The following is a 25,612-nucleotide window of genomic DNA, read 5'->3' as shown; positions in this document are numbered from 1 at the left end:
GTGTCTCTGCGGAGCCTCCGACATTAGAGTGGAGTTTATCCCCTGTTTAAGGGCCTCTCACACTTGTCTTGTAGAGCCTCCAACATTAGCGTGGAGTTCATCCCCTATTTCAGGGCCTCGGACGCTACTGTCTAGGACACTGGTGCTGAGCTGGTTCCCTGTCTCAGACATTGGCTTTGGTACCAAGCTCTCCTCCTCTCTAGAACACATTATCCAGAGAAACATCCAACCTTTAGAGAACCTCTAGAGGCTACAGGCGAAAGCTTGACTTTCACCTTCAAGAAATCCCAACAAGTAGCCCAAAGAGGACTCTGTCAGAGCTCCACTAGGGCCTACAGTGCAACCGTTGTCACATTTGTAAAATGGCACCTTTGTGCTCCACACAGACATGGGAAGATCCAGGAACAACCCTCTGCACACTGCTATATATCCTTTCCAGCAAACTTTGCCATAAACATAGAGATTTTTAGTTCACACATATTGCAATACATGTTTAAGCTGGCCAACTGCCTCAAAGTAAACCTTTCTGGCCAAACCCTACTCTACCAAAAGCAAATGCTACTGTGGACACAATGCCAACATGGGGCAAAAAGACACAAAGTGGGGGGAGAGCTGCTAGGTTAAAACCTGGCTACTGACCTTCAAAGCTCTAGAGGATGTGAGAAGCATGCTTCACTAGGGCATCCCGCGCTCTTTGGCTGCAGCTCATGGCCGGTCAGTTTGCCATTAATCTGGACCAGATACTAGGCTCGTACCCCATATTCAGGGCTTTGCACTCCTGTGTCTCTGCGGAGCCTCCGACATCAGAGTGGAGTTTATCCCCTGTTTCAGGGCCTCTCACACTTGTCTTGTAGAGCCTCCAACATTAGCGAGGAGTTCATCCCCTATTTCAGGGCCTCGGACGCTACTGTCTAGGACACTGGTGCTGAGCTGGTTCCCTGTCTCAGACATTGGCTTTGGTACCAAGCTCTCCTCCTCTCTACAACAGATTATCCAGAGAAACATCCAACCTTTAGAGAACCTCTAGAGGCTACAGGCGAAAGCTTGACTTTCACCTTCAAGAAATCCCAACAAGTAGCCCAAAGAGGACTCTGTCAGAGCTCCACTAGGGCCTACAGTGCAACCGTTGTCACATTTGTAAAATGGCACCTTTGTGCTCCACACAGACATGGGAAGATCCAGGAACAACCCTCTGCACACTGCTATATATCCTTTCCAGCAAACTTTGCCATAAACATTGAGATTTTTAGTTCACACATATTGCAATACATGTTTAAGCTGGCCAACTGCGTCAAACTAAACCTTTCTGGCCAAACCCTACTCTACCAAAAGCAAATGCTACTGTGGACACAATGCCAACATGGGGCAAAAAGACACAAAGTGGGGGGAGAGCTGCTAGGTTAAAACCTGGCTACTGACCTTCAAAGCTCTAGAGGATGTGAGAAGCATGCTTCACTAGGGCATCCCGCGCTCTTTGGCTGCAGCTCATGGCCGCTCAGTTTGCCATTAATCTGGACCAGATACTAGGCTCGTACCCCATATTCAGGGCTTTGCACTCCTGTGTCTCTGCGGAGCCTCCGACATCAGAGTGGAGTTTATCCCCTGTTTCAGGGCCTCTCACACTTGTCTTGTAGAGCCTCCAACATTAGCGAGGAGTTCATCCCCTATTTCAGGGCCTCGGACGCTACTGTCTAGGACACTGGTGCTGAGCTGGTTCCCTGTCTCAGACATTGGCTTTGGTACCAAGCTCTCCTCCTCTCTACAACAGATTATCCAGAGAAACATCCAACCTTTAGAGAACCTCTAGAGGCTACAGGCGAAAGCTTGACTTTCACCTTCAAGAAATCCCAACAAGTAGCCCAAAGAGGACTCTGTCAGAGCTCCACTAGGGCCTACAGTGCAACCGTTGTCACATTTGTAAAATGGCACCTTTGTGCTCCACACAGACATGGGAAGATCCAGGAACAACCTTCTGCTCACTGCTATATATCCTTTCCAGCAAACTTTGCCATAAACATTGAGATTTTTAGTTCACACATATTGCAATACATGTTTAAGCTGGCCAACTGCGTCAAACTAAACCTTTCTGGCCAAACCCTACTCTACCAAAAGCAAATGCTACTGTGGACACAATGCCAACATGGGGCAAAAAGACACAAAGTGGGGGGAGAGCTGCTAGGTTAAAACCTGGCTACTGACCTTCAAAGCTCTAGAGGATGTGAGAAGCATGCTTCACTAGGGCATCCCGCGCTCTTTGGCTGCAGCTCATGGCCGCTCAGTTTGCCATTAATCTGGACCAGATACTAGGCTCGTACCCCATATTCAGGGCTTTGCACTCCTGTGTCTCTGCGGAGCCTCCGACATCAGAGTGGAGTTTATCCCCTGTTTCAGGGCCTCTCACACTTGTCTTGTAGAGCCTCCAACATTAGCGAGGAGTTTATCCCCTATTTCAGGGCCTCGGACGCTACTGTCTAGGACACTGGTGCTGAGCTGGTTCCCTGTCTCAGACATTGGCTTTGGTACCAAGCTCTCCTCCTCTCTACAACAGATTATCCAGAGAAACATCCAACCTTTAGAGAACCTCTAGAGGCTACAGGCGAAAGCTTGACTTTCACCTTCAAGAAATCCCAACAAGTAGCCCAAAGAGGACTCTGTCAGAGCTCCACTAGGGCCTACAGTGCAACCGTTGTCACATTTGTAAAATGGCACCTTTGTGCTCCACACAGACATGGGAAGATCCAGGAACAACCCTCTGCACACTGCTATATATCCTTTCCAGCAAACTTTGCCATAAACATTGAGATTTTTAGTTCACACATATTGCAATACATGTTTAAGCTGGCCAACTGCGTCAAACTAAACCTTTCTGGCCAAACCCTACTCTACCAAAAGCAAATGCTACTGTGGACACAATGCCAACATGGGGCAAAAAGACACAAAGTGGGGGGAGAGCTGCTAGGTTAAAACCTGGCTACTGACCTTCAAAGCTCTAGAGGATGTGAGAAGCATGCTTCACTAGGGCATCCCGCGCTCTTTGGCTGCAGCTCATGGCCGCTCAGTTTGCCATTAATCTGGACCAGATACTAGGCTCGTACCCCATATTCAGGGCTTTGCACTCCTGTGTCTCTGCGGAGCCTCCGACATCAGAGTGGAGTTTATCCCCTGTTTCAGGGCCTCTCACACTTGTCTTGTAGAGCCTCCAACATTAGCGAGGAGTTTATCCCCTATTTCAGGGCCTCGGACGCTACTGTCTAGGACACTGGTGCTGAGCTGGTTCCCTGTCTCAGACATTGGCTTTGGTACCAAGCTCTCCTCCTCTCTACAACAGATTATCCAGAGAAACATCCAACCTTTAGAGAACCTCTAGAGGCTACAGGCGAAAGCTTGACTTTCACCTTCAAGAAATCCCAACAAGTAGCCCAAAGAGGACTCTGTCAGAGCTCCACTAGGGCCTACAGTGCAACCGTTGTCACATTTGTAAAATGGCACCTTTGTGCTCCACACAGACATGGGAAGATCCAGGAACAACCCTCTGCACACTGCTATATATCCTTTCCAGCAAACTTTGCCATAAACATTGAGATTTTTAGTTCACACATATTGCAATACATGTTTAAGCTGGCCAACTGCGTCAAACTAAACCTTTCTGGCCAAACCCTACTCTACCAAAAGCAAATGCTACTGTGGACACAATGCCAACATGGGGCAAAAAGACACAAAGTGGGGGGAGAGCTGCTAGGTTAAAACCTGGCTACTGACCTTCAAAGCTCTAGAGGATGTGAGAAGCATGCTTCACTAGGGCATCCCGCGCTCTTTGGCTGCAGCTCATGGCCGGTCAGTTTGCCATTAATCTGGACCAGATACTAGGCTCGTACCCCATATTCAGGGCTTTGCACTCCTGTGTCTCTGCGGAGCCTCCGACATTAGAGTGGAGTTTATCCCCTGTTTCAGGGCCTCTCACACTTGTCTTGTAGAGCCTCCAACATTAGCGAGGAGTTTATCCCCTATTTCAGGGCCTTGGACGCTACTGTCTAGGACACTGGTGCTGAGCTGGTTCCCTGTCTCAGACATTGGCTTTGGTACCAAGCTCTCCTCCTCTCTACAACAGATTATCCAGAGAAACATCCAACCTTTAGAGAACCTCTAGAGGCTACAGGCGAAAGCTTGACTTTCACCTTCAAGAAATCCCAACAAGTAGCCCAAAGAGGACTCTGTCAGAGCTCCACTAGGGCCTACAGTGCAACCGTTGTCACATTTGTAAAATGGCACCTTTGTGCTCCACACAGACATGAGAAGATCCAGGAACAACCCTCTGCACACTGCTATATATCCTTTCCAGCAAACTTTGCCATAAACATTGAGATTTTTAGTTCACACATATTGCAATACATGTTTAAGCTGGCCAACTGCGTCAAACTAAACCTTTCTGGCCAAACCCTACTCTACCAAAAGCAAATGCTACTGTGGACACAATGCCAACATGGGGCAAAAAGACACAAAGTGGGGGGAGAGCTGCTAGGTTAAAACCTGGCTACTGACCTTCAAAGCTCTAGAGGATGTGAGAAGCATGCTTCACTAGGGCATCCCGCGCTCTTTGGCTGCAGCTCATGGCCGGTCAGTTTGCCATTAATCTGGACCAGATACTAGGCTCGTACCCCATATTCAGGGCTTTGCACTCCTGTGTCTCTGCGGAGCCTCCGACATCAGAGTGGAGTTTATCCCCTGTTTCAGGGCCTCTCACACTTGTCTTGTAGAGCCTCCAACATTAGCGAGGAGTTCATCCCCTATTTCAGGGCCTAGGACGCTACTGTCTAGGACACTGGTGCTGAGCTGGTTCCCTGTCTCAGACATTGGCTTTGGTACCAAGCTCTCCTCCTCTCTACAACAGATTATCCAGAGAAACATCCAACCTTTAGAGAACCTCTAGAGGCTACAGGCGAAAGCTTGACTTTCACCTTCAAGAAATCCCAACAAGTAGCCCAAAGAGGACTCTGTCAGAGCTCCACTAGGGCCTACAGTGCAACCGTTGTCACATTTGTAAAATGGCACCTTTGTGCTCCACACAGACATGGGAAGATCCAGGAACAACCCTCTGCACACTGCTATATATCCTTTCCAGCAAACTTTGCCATAAACATTGAGATTTTTAGTTCACACATATTGCAATACATGTTTAAGCTGGCCAACTGCGTCAAACTAAACCTTTCTGGCCAAACCCTACTCTACCAAAAGCAAATGCTACTGTGGACACAATGCCAACATGGGGCAAAAAGACACAAAGTGGGGGGAGAGCTGCTAGGTTAAAACCTGGCTACTGACCTTCAAAGCTCTAGAGGATGTGAGAAGCATGCTTCACTAGGGCATCCCGCGCTCTTTGGCTGCAGCTCATGGCCGCTCAGTTTGCCATTAATCTGGACCAGATACTAGGCTCGTACCCCATATTCAGGGCTTTGCACTCCTGTGTCTCTGCGGAGCCTCCGACATCAGAGTGGAGTTTATCCCCTGTTTCAGGGCCTCTCACACTTGTCTTGTAGAGCCTCCAACATTAGCGAGGAGTTCATCCCCTATTTCAGGGCCTCGGACGCTACTGTCTAGGACACTGGTGCTGAGCTGGTTCCCTGTCTCAGACATTGGCTTTGGTACCAAGCTCTCCTCCTCTCTACAACAGATTATCCAGAGAAACATCCAACCTTTAGAGAACCTCTAGAGGCTACAGGCGAAAGCTTGACTTTCACCTTCAAGAAATCCCAACAAGTAGCCCAAAGAGGACTCTGTCAGAGCTCCACTAGGGCCTACAGTGCAACCGTTGTCACATTTGTAAAATGGCACCTTTGTGCTCCACACAGACATGGGAAGATCCAGGAACAACCCTCTGCACACTGCTATATATCCTTTCCAGCAAACTTTGCCATAAACATTGAGATTTTTAGTTCACACATATTGCAATACATGTTTAAGCTGGCCAACTGCGTCAAACTAAACCTTTCTGGCCAAACCCTACTCTACCAAAAGCAAATGCTACTGTGGACACAATGCCAACATGGGGCAAAAAGACACAAAGTGGGGGGAGAGCTGCTAGGTTAAAACCTGGCTACTGACCTTCAAAGCTCTAGAGGATGTGAGAAGCATGCTTCACTAGGGCATCCCGCGCACTTTGGCTGCAGCTCATGGCCGGTCAGTTTGCCATTAATCTGGACCAGATACTAGGCTCGTACCCCATATTCAGGGCTTTGCACTCCTGTGTCTCTGCGGAGCCTCCGACATCAGAGTGGAGTTTATCCCCTGTTTCAGGGCCTCTCACACTTGTCTTGTAGAGCCTCCAACATTAGCGAGGAGTTCATCCCCTATTTCAGGGCCTAGGACGCTACTGTCTAGGACACTGGTGCTGAGCTGGTTCCCTGTCTCAGACATTGGCTTTGGTACCAAGCTCTCCTCCTCTCTACAACAGATTATCCAGAGAAACATCCAACCTTTAGAGAACCTCTAGAGGCTACAGGCGAAAGCTTGACTTTCACCTTCAAGAAATCCCAACAAGTAGCCCAAAGAGGACTCTGTCAGAGCTCCACTAGGGCCTACAGTGCAACCGTTGTCACATTTGTAAAATGGCACCTTTGTGCTCCACACAGACATGGGAAGATCCAGGAACAACCCTCTGCACACTGCTATATATCCTTTCCAGCAAACTTTGCCATAAACATTGAGATTTTTAGTTCACACATATTGCAATACATGTTTAAGCTGGCCAACTGCGTCAAACTAAACCTTTCTGGCAAAACCCTACTCTACCAAAAGCAAATGCTACTGTGGACACAATGCCAACATGGGGCAAAAAGACACAAAGTGGGGGGAGAGCTGCTAGGTTAAAACCTGGCTACTGACCTTCAAAGCTCTAGAGGATGTGAGAAGCATGCTTCACTAGGGCATCCCGCGCTCTTTGGCTGCAGCTCATGGCCGGTCAGTTTGCCATTAATCTGGACCAGATACTAGGCTCGTACCCCATATTCAGGGCTTTGCACTCCTGTGTCTCTGCGGAGCCTCCGACATCAGAGTGGAGTTTATCCCCTGTTTCAGGGCCTCTCACACTTGTCTTGTAGAGCCTCCAACATTAGCGAGGAGTTCATCCCCTATTTCAGGGCCTAGGACGCTACTGTCTAGGACACTGGTGCTGAGCTGGTTCCCTGTCTCAGACATTGGCTTTGGTACCAAGCTCTCCTCCTCTCTACAACAGATTATCCAGAGAAACATCCAACCTTTAGAGAACCTCTAGAGGCTACAGGCGAAAGCTTGACTTTCACCTTCAAGAAATCCCAACAAGTAGCCCAAAGAGGACTCTGTCAGAGCTCCACTAGGGCCTACAGTGCAACCGTTGTCACATTTGTAAAATGGCACCTTTGTGCTCCACATAGACATGGGAAGATCCAGGAACAACCCTCTGCACACTGCTATATATCCTTTCCAGCAAACTTTGCCATAAACATTGAGATTTTTAGTTCACACATATTGCAATACATGTTTAAGCTGGCCAACTGCGTCAAACTAAACATTAAGGCAGCACAAATGCTGGTCAGACATTTAGATGTCTATTTTCCAATGATTGCTGATGCATGCATGTTACCCTACGCCTGTTAAGACCTTAAAATGTACTATGAATGCAGTTAGCCAGAAATTAAACCTATGACTACCAATCTCAAGTACGATCCCTATTCTTGCATGAGAGATTTTCTGAAAAAATGTATGGGTATCAACTGTAGGTGAATTCAAATCTAACTGCAGAATTCAGCGAACTTAAGTAATTTGGACCAAGCTGGCATAAACAAATTTACTTCACTTAACAGATGAAGTGGATGTGAGCGCTATATAAACAGGTATGTCGTCTCAGCCACATACAGCACTGTGTTCCAGCAGCTGTCAAATTGGATTGAGTGCTGCTCAGCCATTCACAGGCGGTTGGGTGCCCTCACAGTCTCCACCTCAGCCTGAGGAACCTTTGTATTCATTCATAGTCCCATAGCCTGAACACAGCAACGCATATGTAGCTGATGCTACATACAGTTTATAGAGGTGCTGCATCTGTTAATGATGTAAACAGTACATTTGGACTAGCTTGGTCCAAACTATTCAAAGTTCGCTAAAACCTGGAGATCAGCTTTAATCGCTCATCCCCAATAATCACACATTTTATGTTAACATAAATCATACACAAAAGGTAAGACTTTTATCCTTCTCACCTTAAAAACTTCAAAGAGACGAGAGAACTGCTTTCCAACCAAGACATTGAAAACTTTCCCATCTTCTCCACTAAGACGGCTACAAAGGAGGACAAATGTCAAATTATTACACACAAACTGATATACATTACCCTAAATATTTTATTGTGGAATATAATTTCTACTTGAAGGAATATTCACCACTAAATAGTTCTAAAGATCAGAATGGAAGATTATACACCATGGGGTTGTTTTAGCTGAATTTGCTTGCCAAAGAGGTAAAGCACTCTGGCAGCTGTCCGCTCTAGTGTGAATTCAGCCTGAAAGGGTTTTGTTATATCTGCTTGATAAGTGCAAAAAATACCTGTTGATCTTGTTAGAAATCTCGTGAGCTGATAACTTACTGTGCACTCTGCTAACTATTATCTCTAAGGTGTACAGAAGCACTCCCCTCCGGTATGTACAATAAGAGAAGGACAGCATTCTGTTGTCCTGTCTTGTTTCTGCTGATACAAAAGGAAGAGTAGGCATTGTCATCCTACGGCAGTTTTGTTACTGGAGGATCATCAGGGGAAAAAATAAAGGAAGAAAACTAGTGCAGCCACCACATCTAAGGACTAGAAAGCTGCAATATATTCATTTTTTTGTGGCTTAGATGCACTTTAAGAATAGGCTGTTCAACTAGAAAAGTTGGTATTGAGTGAAAACAGCTCCCCTTGTTCACTAACATTTATTGGCTAGGTATTCCTTAGTAAATCAATTCCTGCATCCACTGCAATATTCTGCACCGCAACAATCTGGAATGTTTCTAGCTCCAAAATGCAATTGTACTCACTTTGCAATTGCAAGATAAGCATCTGTCTGTTCTGTATGTGAGGTAGATGTGTCTTCCAAGGTTTCTAGTAAAGGCAAGAGTTGAGCGTTTTCAGGATTAGCAGCCATATTCCCAAAAAACTGCAAAGAAATAAGAAGTCACTTAAAATAATCAGCCCAGTGGTTTGCTACAGTAGGAAATAAATTGTGTTTCTATATCTTACAGTTTTCTTGCTTAGTGCAGCAACTATAGATACAAAACGTTACACTTTTTATCTGCTTGAACACCAGACTGTTTCACCCCCTTCCTGCCCAGGCCATTTTTCAGATTTCAGCGCTGTCGTACTTTGAATGACAATTACTCAGTCATGCAACACTGTACCCATATGAAATTTATATCAATCTGTGAGACAGATAGAGCTTTCTTTTGGTGGTATTAAGTCATTTAGTCACAACTGTTTTTTTTGTTTTGTTTTTTGCACTATATAAAATGGAAAAAAGTTTTGCCATTTCTTCATTTCCGGTCTGTAAAGTTTTGCCAATAATATTTCTTCATAAATGTGGGCCAAAATACATTCTACTACATACAAACTATGGTATATACTGTATATCCATAAAATGATCAATTCTGATGTACTGACTGCCCAACTCATTTCTTGAGGCCCTAAAATGCTAGGACAGTACAAATACCCCCCAAATTACCCTTTTTTTTAAATTTTAAATCAGACAGTCCAAGGTATTTAGTAAGAGGCATAGTAACATTTTTGAAGTTGTAATTGTTCAGAAAATGAAAGAAAAAAAACAAAACAAAACAAAAAAAAAAAACATTTCCCCAAGTTGTCATTTTAAAAAGTTTTTTCACATAAGCAGCATGGGCACACTTACAATTACACCTCAACACATTCTGCTTCTCCTCCTTAGTATGGGGATAGCACATGCATGAGACGTTTTCACAACTTACCCACATGGGGGGGGGGGGGGCCCAAAATCAAAGTAGAACCTTCAAGCTTTATAAGGGTGTAAATTAGGCATCTCATTTCCTCACTACCTCTCTCATTTATGTAGGCCCTGGAGCACAAGGACAGCAGAAACGCCCAAACGAATAGGACTGCCTGCATGGGGATGCACAGAACTCCTGCCCCCAGTCTGACATCCTTGCAGGTGTACAGCCCCAAATGCAGACAGTGATTTCGGGGACATGCACCTGCACTGATGTTGGATTGGGAAAAGCGGCTGTGTCCATGCAGCTGTTGTGTCCCAATAATCAATGTGACTGCCTGCATGGGATGCACAGAGCACCTGTGCAGGTAAACATGGCCCTTGCACAAGGTATGCATCGATAAGCCCCTTGTGAACAAAACCTTACGTCAACACTGGGGCAGATGTGACATAGCGATGTTCAGGGACACTGACTGGCTGCACTGGTGTGGTAATGGTGTATTTACACTGGGGGGGTTGGGGAATGCTACGGTTGAGTCAAATTTTTACCACCCCTCAACTGTTCCCCCTTTAGCTGGGAGGGCAGCAGTCAGGGAAGTACACATGCTGCAGCAGGAATTTCACCACATTGAGCTCAGCAGGCACTACTAAGGATCACTGTTGTATATAAATGGCCGGACTGTGGCAGTGCAAGGTCGAGTGGCCGGTTATAAACGGCCTCCCCGCCCCCTGCTTTTGCGCGCTCCCTGGGATCGCACAGCACCACGATCCGGTGCCCGCTGTGTCCTCCGGACACAGTGAAACACCGATCGTCATACAGAACCTCTGTGTGAGGTCCCAATCATGTGATCACTGATTGGCCAATCAGTGATCACATGCAAAGAATTATTACTATACAGTATTTATATAGCGCTAAGAGTTTGCTCAGCGCTGTACATTTTAGTGGGGTACAGTAACAATACAATACACGAGGGGTTCGAGGGCACTGCTCCACGGAGCTAACAATCTAGGAGTAAGTAAGATGTCACTTCTGACATCATTGCTTACTACGTGTGAAATCTGTGAATGATCACAGAGATCACATGGTACAAGGCTGTTGTGAACAGCCTTGTACCATGTGACAAGCTGGGACCAATCACAGCTCACACAGTAGTTCTCAATGGATGCAAGAATGTAGTCAGAGAGAAGGAGAAATGATTGCTTTTACAGCCTTTATGGGTATAAAAGCAATCAGTGTAAACAAGAAAATAAAAAATCATCCCCCACAAGTAGTACAGTGTCACCATGGTGACACTGTACTGCTAGAGTGACAGTATGTAAAAAAAAAAAAAATAATAAAATGTAAAAATTTTTTAAAATGATAATTTTTGGTTATAAACTAATTTGGCATTTTTTTTTACTAAAAAGATAACAAAATAAATTTTGGCCAAGATTTATGATGAAATATTTATTTGAAAAATTTTATAAGAAAAACACTCAAAATTTGTGGACTTTTTCATTTACATAGCAAAACAAAAAAAATCCCAGTGGTGAATAAATACCACCAAAATAAAGCTTTATTGGTCTCAAAAAAATGCTAAAAAACATTCATATGGGTACAGTGTTGCATGACCACGCAATTGTCATTCAAAATATGATAGCGCTGAAAGCTGAAAATTGGCCTGGACAGGAAGGAGGCAAAAGTGTCCGGACTTGAAGTGGTTAAATAAAAATGGAGTCTGATATGTACCAGATTCAACCTCTAATAGTATATAAGTCTCTTCTGTCATTCTCAGAGTGGATAAGATATCTTGTTCCTTAACCACATAGCTGGTTATTTATATTTACCACTGCATATTGATATCCAAGAAATTGTCTATTTTAAACTTTACATACTAACTAAATTATACACCACACTTTTGTCAAGGTTTTTTTTTTATCTGATTAATCAAAGCAATAATTGGCCAACTAATCGATTATGAAAACAATCATTAGTAGCAGTCCTATAGGGGTCCCCTTTGTATTGGAGATGTCAGATATTACCCTGTATCCAGGTACTGGAGGTGTCAGGTGTCCCTACCCCTTGTCCTGGTGTTGGCAGTGTCCCATTTGTCCTTGTATTGGAGGTGTCTCCCTGGTGTTGGGAGGGATCCTAGTATTAGAAGTGTGCCCCTAGTGTTAGGTGTCCCCTCCATCCTAGTACTGGAGGTGTCTCCCTGGTGTTAGAGAGTTCCTGGTATTGGTGGTGTACCCCCATCCAGGTATTGGTGGGGAACCTCCCACCCAAGAAATGGCAGTGTCTCTGTGATATTTAAAATACCGCCCCCTCCCCCATTCCATTACTGGATGTATCAGATGCCCCCGTCCCAATAATGGTGGTATCCCCCTGGTATTAGAGTTATCACTTTTCTACCCTGCCCCAGTATTGGAGGTGTCCCCGCCATCCCAGTACTGGAAGTGTTGTCTCCCTGGTGTTGGATGTTCCTCCACCTCCCCACCATTGCAGTATTAAGAGAAGTCAGGTCCCCCTCCACCCTGGTATTGGAGATGTTCTCCTTGTCCTATTATCTCAGGTGTCCAATATCGCCCCCGTGTACTGGAGGGGACCTGCCTCCTGTACTGGTTGTGAAGGTGTCAAGTGTCCCCCCCATCCTGGTGTACTGGAGAGGTGGCCCCTGGTATTGGATGTGTCCTGGTATTAGAGCTGTCAGATGTTCCATGTCCCCCCCCCCTTCCCAGTTTTGAAGATGTTCCCTCTTTCCCCATATTGAAGGTATCCCCTCTGTCCTGGATTTGGCAGTGTCCACCCCTTTTGCAGCATTGGAGGTGGCCGCTGCCCCCCCCCCCCAGTACTGGAGTGGCCCCTGGTATTAAAGGTAGCCCCCCCAGCCCCAGTGCTGGAGGTATCCCCCCTGCTGGAGGTGTCAGGTGCCCCCCCTGCCCCAGTGCTGTAGATTTCCCCACTGTCCGAGTTTTGGAGGTGTCCCCCCTGCCCCAGTGCTGGAGGTATCCCCCATGCTGGAGGTGTCCCCCCTGCCCAAGTGCTGGAGATTTCCCCACTGTCCGAGTATTGGAGGTGTCCCCCCTGCCCCAGTGCTGGAGGTGTCCCCACTGTCCAAGTATTGGAGGTGTCCCCTCTGCCCCAGTGCTGGAGGTGTCCACACTGTCCGAGTATTGGAGGTGCCCCCTCTGCCCCAGTGCTGGAGGTGTCCCCACTGTCCGAGTATTGGAGGTGTCCCCCCTGCCCCAGTGCTGGAGGTGTCCCCCCTGCCCCAGTGCTGGAGGTGTCCCCACTGTCCAAGTATTGGAGGTGTCCCCTCTGCCCCAGTGCTGGAGGTGTCCACACTGTCCGAGTATTGGAGGTGCCCCCTCTGCCCCAGTGCTGGAGGTGTCCCCACTGTCCGAGTATTGGAGGTGTCCCCCCTGCCCCAGTGCTGGAGGTGTCCCCCCTGCCCCAGTGCTGGAGGTGTCCCCACTGTCCGAGTATTGGAGGTGTCCCCCCTGCCCCAACGCTGGAGGTGTCCCCCCTGCCCCAGTGCTGGTTGTGTGCCCACTGTCCGAGTATTGGAGGTGTCCCCCCTGCCCCAGTGCTGCAGGTGTCCCCACTGTCCGAGTATTGGAGGTGTCCCCCCTGCCCCAGTGCTGGAGGTGTCCCCCCTGCCCCAGTACTGGAGGTGTCCCCCCTGCCCCAGTACTGGAGGTGTCCCCCCTGCCCCAGTGCTGGAGGTGTCCCGCGCTCTTTGGCTGCAGCTCATGGCCGGTCAGTTTGCCATTAATCTGGACCAGATACTAGGCTCGTACCTCATATTCAGGGCTTTGCACTCCTGTGTCTCTGCGGAGCCTCCGACATTAGAGTGGAGATTATCCCCTGTTTAAGGGCCTCTCACACTTGTCTTGTAGAGCCTCCAACATTAGCGTGGAGTTCATCCCCTATTTCAGGGCCTCGGACGCTACTGTCTAGGACACTGGTGCTGAGCTGGTTCCCTGTCTCAGACATTGGCTTTGGTACCAAGCTCTCCTCCTCTCTAGAACACATTATCCAGAGAAACATCCAACCTTTAGAGAACCTCTAGAGGCTACAGGCGAAAGCTTGACTTTCACCTTCAAGAAATCCCAACAAGTAGCCCAAAGAGGACTCTGTCAGAGCTCCACTAGGGCCTACAGTGCAACCGTTGTCACATTTGTAAAATGGCACCTTTGTGCTCCACACAGACATGGGAAGATCCAGGAACAACCCTCTGCACACTGCTATATATCCTTTCCAGCAAACTTTGCCATAAACATAGAGATTTTTAGTTCACACATATTGCAATACATGTTTAAGCTGGCCAACTGCCTCAAAGTAAACCTTTCTGGCCAAACCCTACTCTACCAAAAGCAAATGCTACTGTGGACACAATGCCAACATGGGGCAAAAAGACACAAAGTGGGGGGAGAGCTGCTAGGTTAAAACCTGGCTACTGACCTTCAAAGCTCTAGAGGATGTGAGAAGCATGCTTCACTAGGGCATCCCGCGCTCTTTGGCTGCAGCTCATGGCCGGTCAGTTTGCCATTAATCTGGACCAGATACTAGGCTCGTACCCCATATTCAGGGCTTTGCACTCCTGTGTCTCTGCGGAGCCTCCGACATCAGAGTGGAGTTTATCCCCTGTTTCAGGGCCTCTCACACTTGTCTTGTAGAGCCTCCAACATTAGCCAGGAGTTCATCCCCTATTTCAGGGCCTCGGACGCTACTGTCTAGGACACTGGTGCTGAGCTGGTTCCCTGTCTCAGACATTGGCTTTGGTACCAAGCTCTCCTCCTCTCTACAACAGATTATCCAGAGAAACATCCAACCTTTAGAGAACCTCTAGAGGCTACAGGCGAAAGCTTGACTTTCACCTTCAAGAAATCCCAACAAGTAGCCCAAAGAGGACTCTGTCAGAGCTCCACTAGGGCCTACAGTGCAACCGTTGTCACATTTGTAAAATGGCACCTTTGTGCTCCACACAGACATGGGAAGATCCAGGAACAACCCTCTGCACACTGCTATATATCCTTTCCAGCAAACTTTGCCATAAACATTGAGATTTTTAGTTCACACATATTGCAATACATGTTTAAGCTGGCCAACTGCGTCAAACTAAACCTTTCTGGCCAAACCCTACTCTACCAAAAGCAAATGCTACTGTGGACACAATGCCAACATGGGGCAAAAAGACACAAAGTGGGGGGAGAGCTGCTAGGTTAAAACCTGGCTACTGACCTTCAAAGCTCTAGAGGATGTGAGAAGCATGCTTCACTAGGGCATCCCGCGCTCTTTGGCTGCAGCTCATGGCCGCTCAGTTTGCCATTAATCTGGACCAGATACTAGGCTCGTACCCCATATTCAGGGCTTTGCACTCCTGTGTCTCTGCGGAGCCTCCGACATCAGAGTGGAGTTTATCCCCTGTTTCAGGGCCTCTCACACTTGTCTTGTAGAGCCTCCAACATTAGCGAGGAGTTCATCCCCTATTTCAGGGCCTCAGACGCTACTGTCTAGGACACTGGTGCTGAGCTGGTTCCCTGTCTCAGACATTGGCTTTGGTACCAAGCTCTCCTCCTCTCTACAACAGATTATCCAGAGAAACATCCAACCTTTAGAGAACCTCTAGAGGCTACAGGCGAAAGCTTGACTTTCACCTTCAAGAAATCCCAACAAGTAGCCCAAAGAGGACTCTGTCAGAGCTCCACTAGGGCCTACAGTGCAACCGTTGTCACATTTGTAAAATGGCACCTTTGTGCTCCACACAGACATGGGAAGATCCAGGAACAACCTTCTGCTCACTGCTATATATCCTTTCCAGCAAACTTTGCCATAAACATTGAGATTTTTAGTTCACACATATTGCAATACATGTTTAAGCTGGCCAACTGCGTCAAACTAAACCTTTCTGGCCAAACCCTACTCTACCAAAAGCAAATGCTACTGTGGACACAATGCCAACATGGGGCAAAAAGACACAAAGTGGGGGGAGAGCTGCTAGGTTAAAACCTGGCTACTGACCTTCAAAGCTCTAGAGGATGTGAGAAGCATGCTTCACTAGGGCATCCCGCGCTGTTTGGCTGCAGCTCATGGCCGGTCAGTTTGCCATTAATCTGGACCAGATACTAGGCTCGTACCCCATATTCAGGGCTTTGCACTCCTGTGTCTCTGCGGAGCCTCCGACATCAGAGTGGAGTTTATCCCCTGTTTCAGGGCCTCTCACACTTGTCTTGTAGAGCCTCCAACATTAGCGAGGAGTTTATCCCCTATTTCAGGGCCTCGGACGCTACTGTCTAGGACACTGGTGCTGAGCTGGTTCCCTGTCTCAGACATTGGCTTTGGTACCAAGCTCTCCTCCTCTCTACAACAGATTATCCAGAGAAACATCCAACCTTTAGAGAACCTCTAGAGGCTACAGGCGAAAGCTTGACTTTCACCTTCAAGAAATCCCAACAAGTAGCCCAAAGAGGACTCTGTCAGAGCTCCACTAGGGCCTACAGTGCAACCGTTGTCACATTTGTAAAATGGCACCTTTGTGCTCCACACAGACATGGGAAGATCCAGGAACAACCCTCTGCACACTGCTATATATCCTTTCCAGCAAACTTTGCCATAAACATTGAGATTTTTAGTTCACACATATTGCAATACATGTTTAAGCTGGCCAACTGCGTCAAACTAAACCTTTCTGGCCAAACCCTACTCTACCAAAAGCAAATGCTACTGTGGACACAATGCCAACATGGGGCAAAAAGACACAAAGTGGGGGGAGAGCTGCTAGGTTAAAACCTGGCTACTGACCTTCAAAGCTCTAGAGGATGTGAGAAGCATGCTTCACTAGGGCATCCCGCGCTCTTTGGCTGCAGCTCATGGCCGGTCAGTTTGCCATTAATCTGGACCAGATACTAGGCTCGTACCCCATATTCAGGGCTTTGCACTCCTGTGTCTCTGCGGAGCCTCCGACATCAGAGTGGAGTTTATCCCCTGTTTCAGGGCCTCTCACACTTGTCTTGTAGAGCCTCCAACATTAGCAAGGAGTTTATCCCCTATTTCAGGGCCTCGGACGCTACTGTCTAGGACACTGGTGCTGAGCTGGTTCCCTGTCTCAGACATTGGCTTTGGTACCAAGCTCTCCTCCTCTCTACAACAGATTATCCAGAGAAACATCCAACCTTTAGAGAACCTCTAGAGGCTACAGGCGAAAGCTTGACTTTCACCTTCAAGAAATCCCAACAAGTAGCCCAAAGAGGACTCTGTCAGAGCTCCACTAGGGCCTACAGTGCAACCGTTGTCACATTTGTAAAATGGCACCTTTGTGCTCCACACAGACATGGGAAGATCCAGGAACAACCCTCTGCACACTGCTATATATCCTTTCCAGCAAACTTTGCCATAAACATTGAGATTTTTAGTTCACACATATTGCAATACATGTTTAAGCTGGCCAACTGCGTCAAACTAAACCTTTCTGGCCAAACCCTACTCTACCAAAAGCAAATGCTACTGTGGACACAATGCCAACATGGGGCAAAAAGACACAAAGTGGGGGGAGAGCTGCTAGGTTAAAACCTGGCTACTGACCTTCAAAGCTCTAGAGGATGTGAGAAGCATGCTTCACTAGGGCATCCCGCGCTCTTTGGCTGCAGCTCATGGCCGGTCAGTTTGCCATTAATCTGGACCAGATACTAGGCTCGTACCCCATATTCAGGGCTTTGCACTCCTGTGTCTCTGCGGAGCCTCCGACATCAGAGTGGAGTTTATCCCCTGTTTCAGGGCCTCTCACACTTGTCTTGTAGAGCCTCCAACATTAGCGAGGAGTTTATCCCCTATTTCAGGGCCTCGGACGCTACTGTCTAGGACACTGGTGCTGAGCTGGTTCCCTGTCTCAGACATTGGCTTTGGTACCAAGCTCTCCTCCTCTCTACAACAGATTATCCAGAGAAACATCCAACCTTTAGAGAACCTCTAGAGGCTACAGGCGAAAGCTTGACTTTCACCTTCAAGAAATCCCAACAAGTAGCCCAAAGAGGACTCTGTCAGAGCTCCACTAGGGCCTACAGTGCAACCGTTGTCACATTTGTAAAATGGCACCTTTGTGCTCCACACAGACATGAGAAGATCCAGGAACAACCCTCTGCACACTGCTATATATCCTTTCCAGCAAACTTTGCCATAAACATTGAGATTTTTAGTTCACACATATTGCAATACATGTTTAAGCTGGCCAACTGCGTCAAACTAAACCTTTCTGGCCAAACCCTACTCTACCAAAAGCAAATGCTACTGTGGACACAATGCCAACATGGGGCAAAAAGACACAAAGTGGGGGGAGAGCTGCTAGGTTAAAACCTGCCTACTGACCTTCAAAGCTCTAGAGGATGTGAGAAGCATGCTTCACTAGGGCATCCCGCGCTCTTTGGCTGCAGCTCATGGCCGGTCAGTTTGCCATTAATCTGGACCAGATACTAGGCTCGTACCCCATATTCAGGGCTTTGCACTCCTGTGTCTCTGCGGAGCCTCCAACATCAGAGTGGAGTTTATCCCCTGTTTCAGGGCCTCTCACACTTGTCTTGTAGAGCCTCCAACATTAGCGAGGAGTTCATCCCCTATTTCAGGGCCTAGGACGCTACTGTCTAGGACACTGGTGCTGAGCTGGTTCCCTGTCTCAGACATTGGCTTTGGTACCAAGCTCTCCTCCTCTCTACAACAGATTATCCAGAGAAACATCCAACCTTTAGAGAACCTCTAGAGGCTACAGGCGAAAGCTTGACTTTCACCTTCAAGAAATCCCAACAAGTAGCCCAAAGAGGACTCTGTCAGAGCTCCACTAGGGCCTACAGTGCAACCGTTGTCACATTTGTAAAATGGCACCTTTGTGCTCCACACAGACATGGGAAGATCCAGGAACAACCCTCTGCACACTGCTATATATCCTTTCCAGCAAACTTTGCCATAAACATTGAGATTTTTAGTTCACACATATTGCAATACATGTTTAAGCTGGCCAACTGCGTCAAACTAAACCTTTCTGGCCAAACCCTACTCTACCAAAAGCAAATGCTACTGTGGACACAATGCCAACATGGGGCAAAAAGACACAAAGTGGGGGGAGAGCTGCTAGGTTAAAACCTGGCTACTGACCTTCAAAGCTCTAGAGGATGTGAGAAGCATGCTTCACTAGGGCATCCCGCGCTCTTTGGCTGCAGCTCATGGCCGCTCAGTTTGCCATTAATCTGGACCAGATACTAGGCTCGTACCCCATATTCAGGGCTTTGCACTCCTGTGTCTCTGCGGAGCCTCCGACATCAGAGTGGAGTTTATCCCCTGTTTCAGGGCCTCTCACACTTGTCTTGTAGAGCCTCCAACATTAGCGAGGAGTTCATCCCCTATTTCAGGGCCTCGGACGCTACTGTCTAGGACACTGGTGCTGAGCTGGTTCCCTGTCTCAGACATTGGCTTTGGTACCAAGCTCTCCTCCTCTCTACAACAGATTATCCAGAGAAACATCCAACCTTTAGAGAACCTCTAGAGGCTACAGGCGAAAGCTTGACTTTCACCTTCAAGAAATCCCAACAAGTAGCCCAAAGAGGACTCTGTCAGAGCTCCACTAGGGCCTACAGTGCAACCGTTGTCACATTTGTAAAATGGCACCTTTGTGCTCCACACAGACATGGGAAGATCCAGGAACAACCCTCTGCACACTGCTATATATCCTTTCCAGCAAACTTTGCCATAAACATTGAGATTTTTAGTTCACACATATTGCAATACATGTTTAAGCTGGCCAACTGCGTCAAACTAAACCTTTCTGGCCAAACCCTACTCTACCAAAAGCAAATGCTACTGTGGACACAATGCCAACATGGGGCAAAAAGACACAAAGTGGGGGGAGAGCTGCTAGGTTAAAACCTGGCTACTGACCTTCAAAGCTCTAGAGGATGTGAGAAGCATGCTTCACTAGGGCATCCCGCGCACTTTGGCTGCAGCTCATGGCCGGTCAGTTTGCCATTAATCTGGACCAGATACTAGGCTCGTACCCCATATTCAGGGCTTTGCACTCCTGTGTCTCTGCGGAGCCTCCGACATCAGAGTGGAGTTTATCCCCTGTTTCAGGGCCTCTCACACTTGTCTTGTAGAGCCTCCAACATTAGCGAGGAGTTCATCCCCTATTTCAGGGCCTAGGACGCTACTGTCTAGGACACTGGTGCTGAGCTGGTTCCCTGTCTCAGACATTGGCTTTGGTACCAAGCTCTCCTCCTCTCTACAACAGATTATCCAGAGAAACATCCAACCTTTAGAGAACCTCTAGAGGCTACAGGCGAAAGCTTGACTTTCACCTTCAAGAAATCCCAACAAGTAGCCCAAAGAGGACTCTGTCAGAGCTCCACTAGGGCCTACAGTGCAACCGTTGTCACATTTGTAAAATGGCACCTTTGTGCTCCACACAGACATGGGAAGATCCAGGAACAACCCTCTGCACACTGCTATATATCCTTTCCAGCAAACTTTGCCATAAACATTGAGATTTTTAGTTCACACATATTGCAATACATGTTTAAGCTGGCCAACTGCGTCAAACTAAACCTTTCTGGCCAAACCCTACTCTACCAAAAGCAAATGCTACTGTGGACACAATGCCAACATGGGGCAAAAAGACACAAAGTGGGGGGAGAGCTGCTAGGTTAAAACCTGCCTACTGACCTTCAAAGCTCTAGAGGATGTGAGAAGCATGCTTCACTAGGGCATCCCGCGCTCTTTGGCTGCAGCTCATGGCCGGTCAGTTTGCCATTAATCTGGACCAGATACTAGGCTCGTACCCCATATTCAGGGCTTTGCACTCCTGTGTCTCTGCGGAGCCTCCGACATCAGAGTGGAGTTTATCCCCTGTTTCAGGGCCTCTCACACTTGTCTTGTAGAGCCTCCAACATTAGCGAGGAGTTTATCCCCTATTTCAGGGCCTCGGACGCTACTGTCTAGGACACTGGTGCTGAGCTGGTTCCCTGTCTCAGACATTGGCTTTGGTACCAAGCTCTCCTCCTCTCTACAACAGATTATCCAGAGAAACATCCAACCTTTAGAGAACCTCTAGAGGCTACAGGCGAAAGCTTGACTTTCACCTTCAAGAAATCCCAACAAGTAGCCCAAAGAGGACTCTGTCAGAGCTCCACTAGGGCCTACAGTGCAACCGTTGTCACATTTGTAAAATGGCACCTTTGTGCTCCACACAGACATGGGAAGATCCAGGAACAACCCTCTGCACACTGCTATATATCCTTTCCAGCAAACTTTGCCATAAACATTGAGATTTTTAGTTCACACATATTGCAATACATGTTTAAGCTGGACAACTGCGTCAAACTAAACCTTTCTGGCCAAACCCTACTCTACCAAAAGCAAATGCTACTGTGGACACAATGCCAACATGGGGCAAAAAGACACAAAGTGGGGGGAGAGCTGCTAGGTTAAAACCTGGCTACTGACCTTCAAAGCTCTAGAGGATGTGAGAAGCATGCTTCACTAGGGCATCCCGCGCTCTTTGGCTGCAGCTCATGGCCGGTCAGTTTGCCATTAATCTGGACCAGATACTAGGCTCGTACCCCATATTCAGGGCTTTGCACTCCTGTGTCTCTGCGGAGCCTCCGACATCAGAGTGGAGTTTATCCCCTGTTTCAGGGCCTCTCACACTTGTCTTGTAGAGCCTCCAACATTAGCGAGGAGTTTATCCCCTATTTCAGGGCCTCGGACGCTACTGTCTAGGACACTGGTGCTGAGCTGGTTCCCTGTCTCAGACATTGGCTTTGGTACCAAGCTCTCCTCCTCTCTACAACAGATTATCCAGAGAAACATCCAACCTTTAGAGAACCTCTAGAGGCTACAGGCGAAAGCTTGACTTTCACCTTCAAGAAATCCCAACAAGTAGCCCAAAGAGGACTCTGTCAGAGCTCCACTAGGGCCTACAGTGCAACCGTTGTCACATTTGTAAAATGGCACCTTTGTGCTCCACACAGACATGGGAAGATCCAGGAACAACCCTCTGCACACTGCTATATATCCTTTCCAGCAAACTTTGCCATAAACATTGAGATTTTTAGTTCACACATATTGCAATACATGTTTAAGCTGGCCAACTGCGTCAAACTAAACCTTTCTGGCCAAACCCTACTCTACCAAAAGCAAATGCTACTGTGGACACAATGCCAACATGGGGCAAAAAGACACAAAGTGGGGGGAGAGCTGCTAGGTTAAAACCTGGCTACTGACCTTCAAAGCTCTAGAGGATGTGAGAAGCATGCTTCACTAGGGCATCCCGCGCTCTTTGGCTGCAGCTCATGGCCGGTCAGTTTGCCATTAATCTGGACCAGATACTAGGCTCGTACCCCATATTCAGGGCTTTGCACTCCTGTGTCTCTGCGGAGCCTCCGACATCAGAGTGGAGTTTATCCCCTGTTTCAGGGCCTCTCACACTTGTCTTGTAGAGCCTCCAACATTAGCGAGGAGTTCATCCCCTATTTCAGGGCCTAGGACGCTTCTGTCTAGGACACTGGTGCTGAGCTGGTTCCCTGTCTCAGACATTGGCTTTGGTACCAAGCTCTCCTCCTCTCTACAACAGATTATCCAGAGAAACATCCAACCTTTAGAGAACCTCTAGAGGCTACAGGCGAAAGCTTGACTTTCACCTTCAAGAAATCCCAACAAGTAGCCCAAAGAGGACTCTGTCAGAGCTCCACTAGGGCCTACAGTGCAACCGTTGTCACATTTGTAAAATGGCACCTTTGTGCTCCACACAGACATGGGAAGATCCAGGAACAACCCTCTGCACACTGCTATATATCCTTTCCAGCAAACTTTGCCATAAACATTGAGATTTTTAGTTCACACATATTGCAATACATGTTTAAGCTGGACAACTGCGTCAAACTAAACCTTTCTGGCCAAACCCTACTCTACCAAAAGCAAATGCTACTGTGGACACAATGCCAACATGGGGCAAAAAGACACAAAGTGGGGGGAGAGCTGCTAGGTTAAAACCTGGCTACTGACCTTCAAAGCTCTAGAGGATGTGAGAAGCATGCTTCACTAGGGCATCCCGCGCTCTTTGGCTGCAGCTCATGGCCGCTCAGTTTGCCATTAATCTGGACCAGATACTAGGCTCGTACCCCATATTCAGGGCTTTGCACTCCTGTGTCTCTGCGGAGCCTCCGACATCAGAGTGGAGTTTATCCCCTGTTTCAGGGCCTCTCACACTTGTCTTGTAGAGCCTCCAAAATTAGCGAGGATTTTATCCCCTATTTCAGGGCCTCGGACGCTACTGTCTAGGACACTGGTGCTGAGCTGGTTCCCTGTCTCAGACATTGGCTTTGGTACCAAGCTCTCCTCCTCTCTACAACAGATTATCCAGAGAAACATCCAACCTTTAGAGAACCTCTAGAGGCTACAGGCGAAAGCTTGACTTTCACCTTCAAGAAATCCCAACAAGTAGCCCAAAGAGGACTCTGTCAGAGCTCCACTAGGGCCTACAGTGCAACCGTTGTCACATTTGTAAAATGGCACCTTTGTGCTCCACACAGACATGGGAAGATCCAGGAACAACCCTCTGCACACTGCTATATATCCTTTCCAGCAAACTTTGCCATAAACATTGAGATTTTTAGTTCACACATATTGCAATACATGTTTAAGCTGGCCAACTGCGTCAAACTAAACCTTTCTGGCCAAACCCTACTCTACCAAAAGCAAATGCTACTGTGGACACAATGCCAACATGGGGCAAAAAGACACAAAGTGGGGGGAGAGCTGCTAGGTTAAAACCTGGCTACTGACCTTCAAAGCTCTAGAGGATGTGAGAAGCATGCTTCACTAGGGCATCCCGCGCTCTTTGGCTGCAGCTCATGGCCGGTCAGTTTGCCATTAATCTGGACCAGATACTAGGCTCGTACCCCATATTCAGGGCTTTGCACTCCTGTGTCTCTGCGGAGCCTCCGACATCAGAGTGGAGTTTATCCCCTGTTTCAGGGCCTCTCACACTTGTCTTGTAGAGCCTCCAACATTAGCGAGGAGTTCATCCCCTATTTCAGGGCCTAGGACGCTACTGTCTAGGACACTGGTGCTGAGCTGGTTCCCTGTCTCAGACATTGGCTTTGGTACCAAGCTCTCCTCCTCTCTACAACAGATTATCCAGAGAAACATCCAACCTTTAGAGAACCTCTAGAGGCTACAGGCAAAAGCTTGACTTTCACCTTCAAGAAATCCCAACAAGTAGCCCAAAGAGGACTCTGTCAGAGCTCCACTAGGGCCTACAGTGCAACCGTTGTCACATTTGTAAAATGGCACCTTTGTGCTCCACACAGACATGGGAAGATCCAGGAACAACCCTCTGCACACTGCTATATATCCTTTCCAGCAAACTTTGCCATAAACATTGAGATTTTTAGTTCACACATATTGCAATACATGTTTAAGCTGGCCAACTGCGTCAAACTAAACCTTTCTGGCCAAACCCTACTCTACCAAAAGCAAATGCTACTGTGGACACAATGCCAACATGGGGCAAAAAGACACAAAGTGGGGGGAGAGCTGCTAGGTTAAAACCTGGCTACTGACCTTCAAAGCTCTAGAGGATGTGAGAAGCATGCTTCACTAGGGCATCCCGCGCTCTTTGGCTGCAGCTCATGGCCGGTCAGTTTGCCATTAATCTGGACCAGATACTAGGCTCGTACCCCATATTCAGGGCTTTGCACTCCTGTGTCTCTGCGGAGCCTCCGACATCAGAGTGGAGTTTATCCCCTGTTTCAGGGCCTCTCACACTTGTCTTGTAGAGCCTCCAACATTAGCGAGGAGTTCATCCCCTATTTCAGGGCCTAGGACGCTTCTGTCTAGGACACTGGTGCTGAGCTGGTTCCCTGTCTCAGACATTGGCTTTGGTACCAAGCTCTCCTCCTCTCTACAACAGATTATCCAGAGAAACATCCAACCTTTAGAGAACCTCTAGAGGCTACAGGCGAAAGCTTGACTTTCACCTTCAAGAAATCCCAACAAGTAGCCCAAAGAGGACTCTGTCAGAGCTCCACTAGGGCCTACAGTGCAACCGTTGTCACATTTGTAAAATGGCACCTTTGTGCTCCACACAGACATGGGAAGATCCAGGAACAACCCTCTGCACACTGCTATATATCCTTTCCAGCAAACTTTGCCATAAACATTGAGATTTTTAGTTCACACATATTGCAATACATGTTTAAGCTGGCCAACTGCGTCAAACTAAACCTTTCTGGCCAAACCCTACTCTACCAAAAGCAAATGCTACTGTGGACACAATGCCAACATGGGGCAAAAAGACACAAAGTGGGGGGAGAGCTGCTAGGTTAAAACCTGGCTACTGACCTTCAAAGCTCTAGAGGATGTGAGAAGCATGCTTCACTAGGGCATCCCGCGCTCTTTGGCTGCAGCTCATGGCCGCTCAGTTTGCCATTAATCTGGACCAGATACTAGGCTCGTACCCCATATTCAGGGCTTTGCACTCCTGTGTCTCTGCGGAGCCTCCGACATCAGAGTGGAGTTTATCCCCTGTTTCAGGGCCTCTCACACTTGTCTTGTAGAGCCTCCAAAATTAGCGAGGATTTTATCCCCTATTTCAGGGCCTCGGACGCTACTGTCTAGGACACTGGTGCTG

The 25,612-nt window shown here is 47.7% G+C and overlaps 1 long non-coding RNA gene across 1 annotated transcript in view; it reads right to left on the bottom strand.

Moving 5' to 3' along the window:
- Nucleotides 1-9,042: 9,042 nt before the first annotated feature.
- The window catches only part of LOC149442078 (uncharacterized), an 82,313-nt gene continuing 65,743 nt past the window's right edge, over nucleotides 9,043-25,612 (bottom strand). Inside the window, exon 2 of the long non-coding RNA XR_016307241.1 lies at nucleotides 9,043-9,161. This is a non-coding gene — a long non-coding RNA (uncharacterized LOC149442078). The remainder of the gene's footprint in view (nucleotides 9,162-25,612) is intronic.

This window comes from Staurois parvus, unplaced genomic scaffold (genome assembly GCF_062004578.1).
Source record: "Staurois parvus isolate SC_StPar_1 unplaced genomic scaffold, SC_StPar_1.0 ptg000915l, whole genome shotgun sequence".
Classification (NCBI taxonomy): Eukaryota; Metazoa; Chordata; class Amphibia; order Anura; family Ranidae; genus Staurois; species Staurois parvus.
The sequence above is the reverse complement of the archived record's forward strand: the minus strand, read 5'-3'. Positions and strand labels throughout refer to the sequence as shown.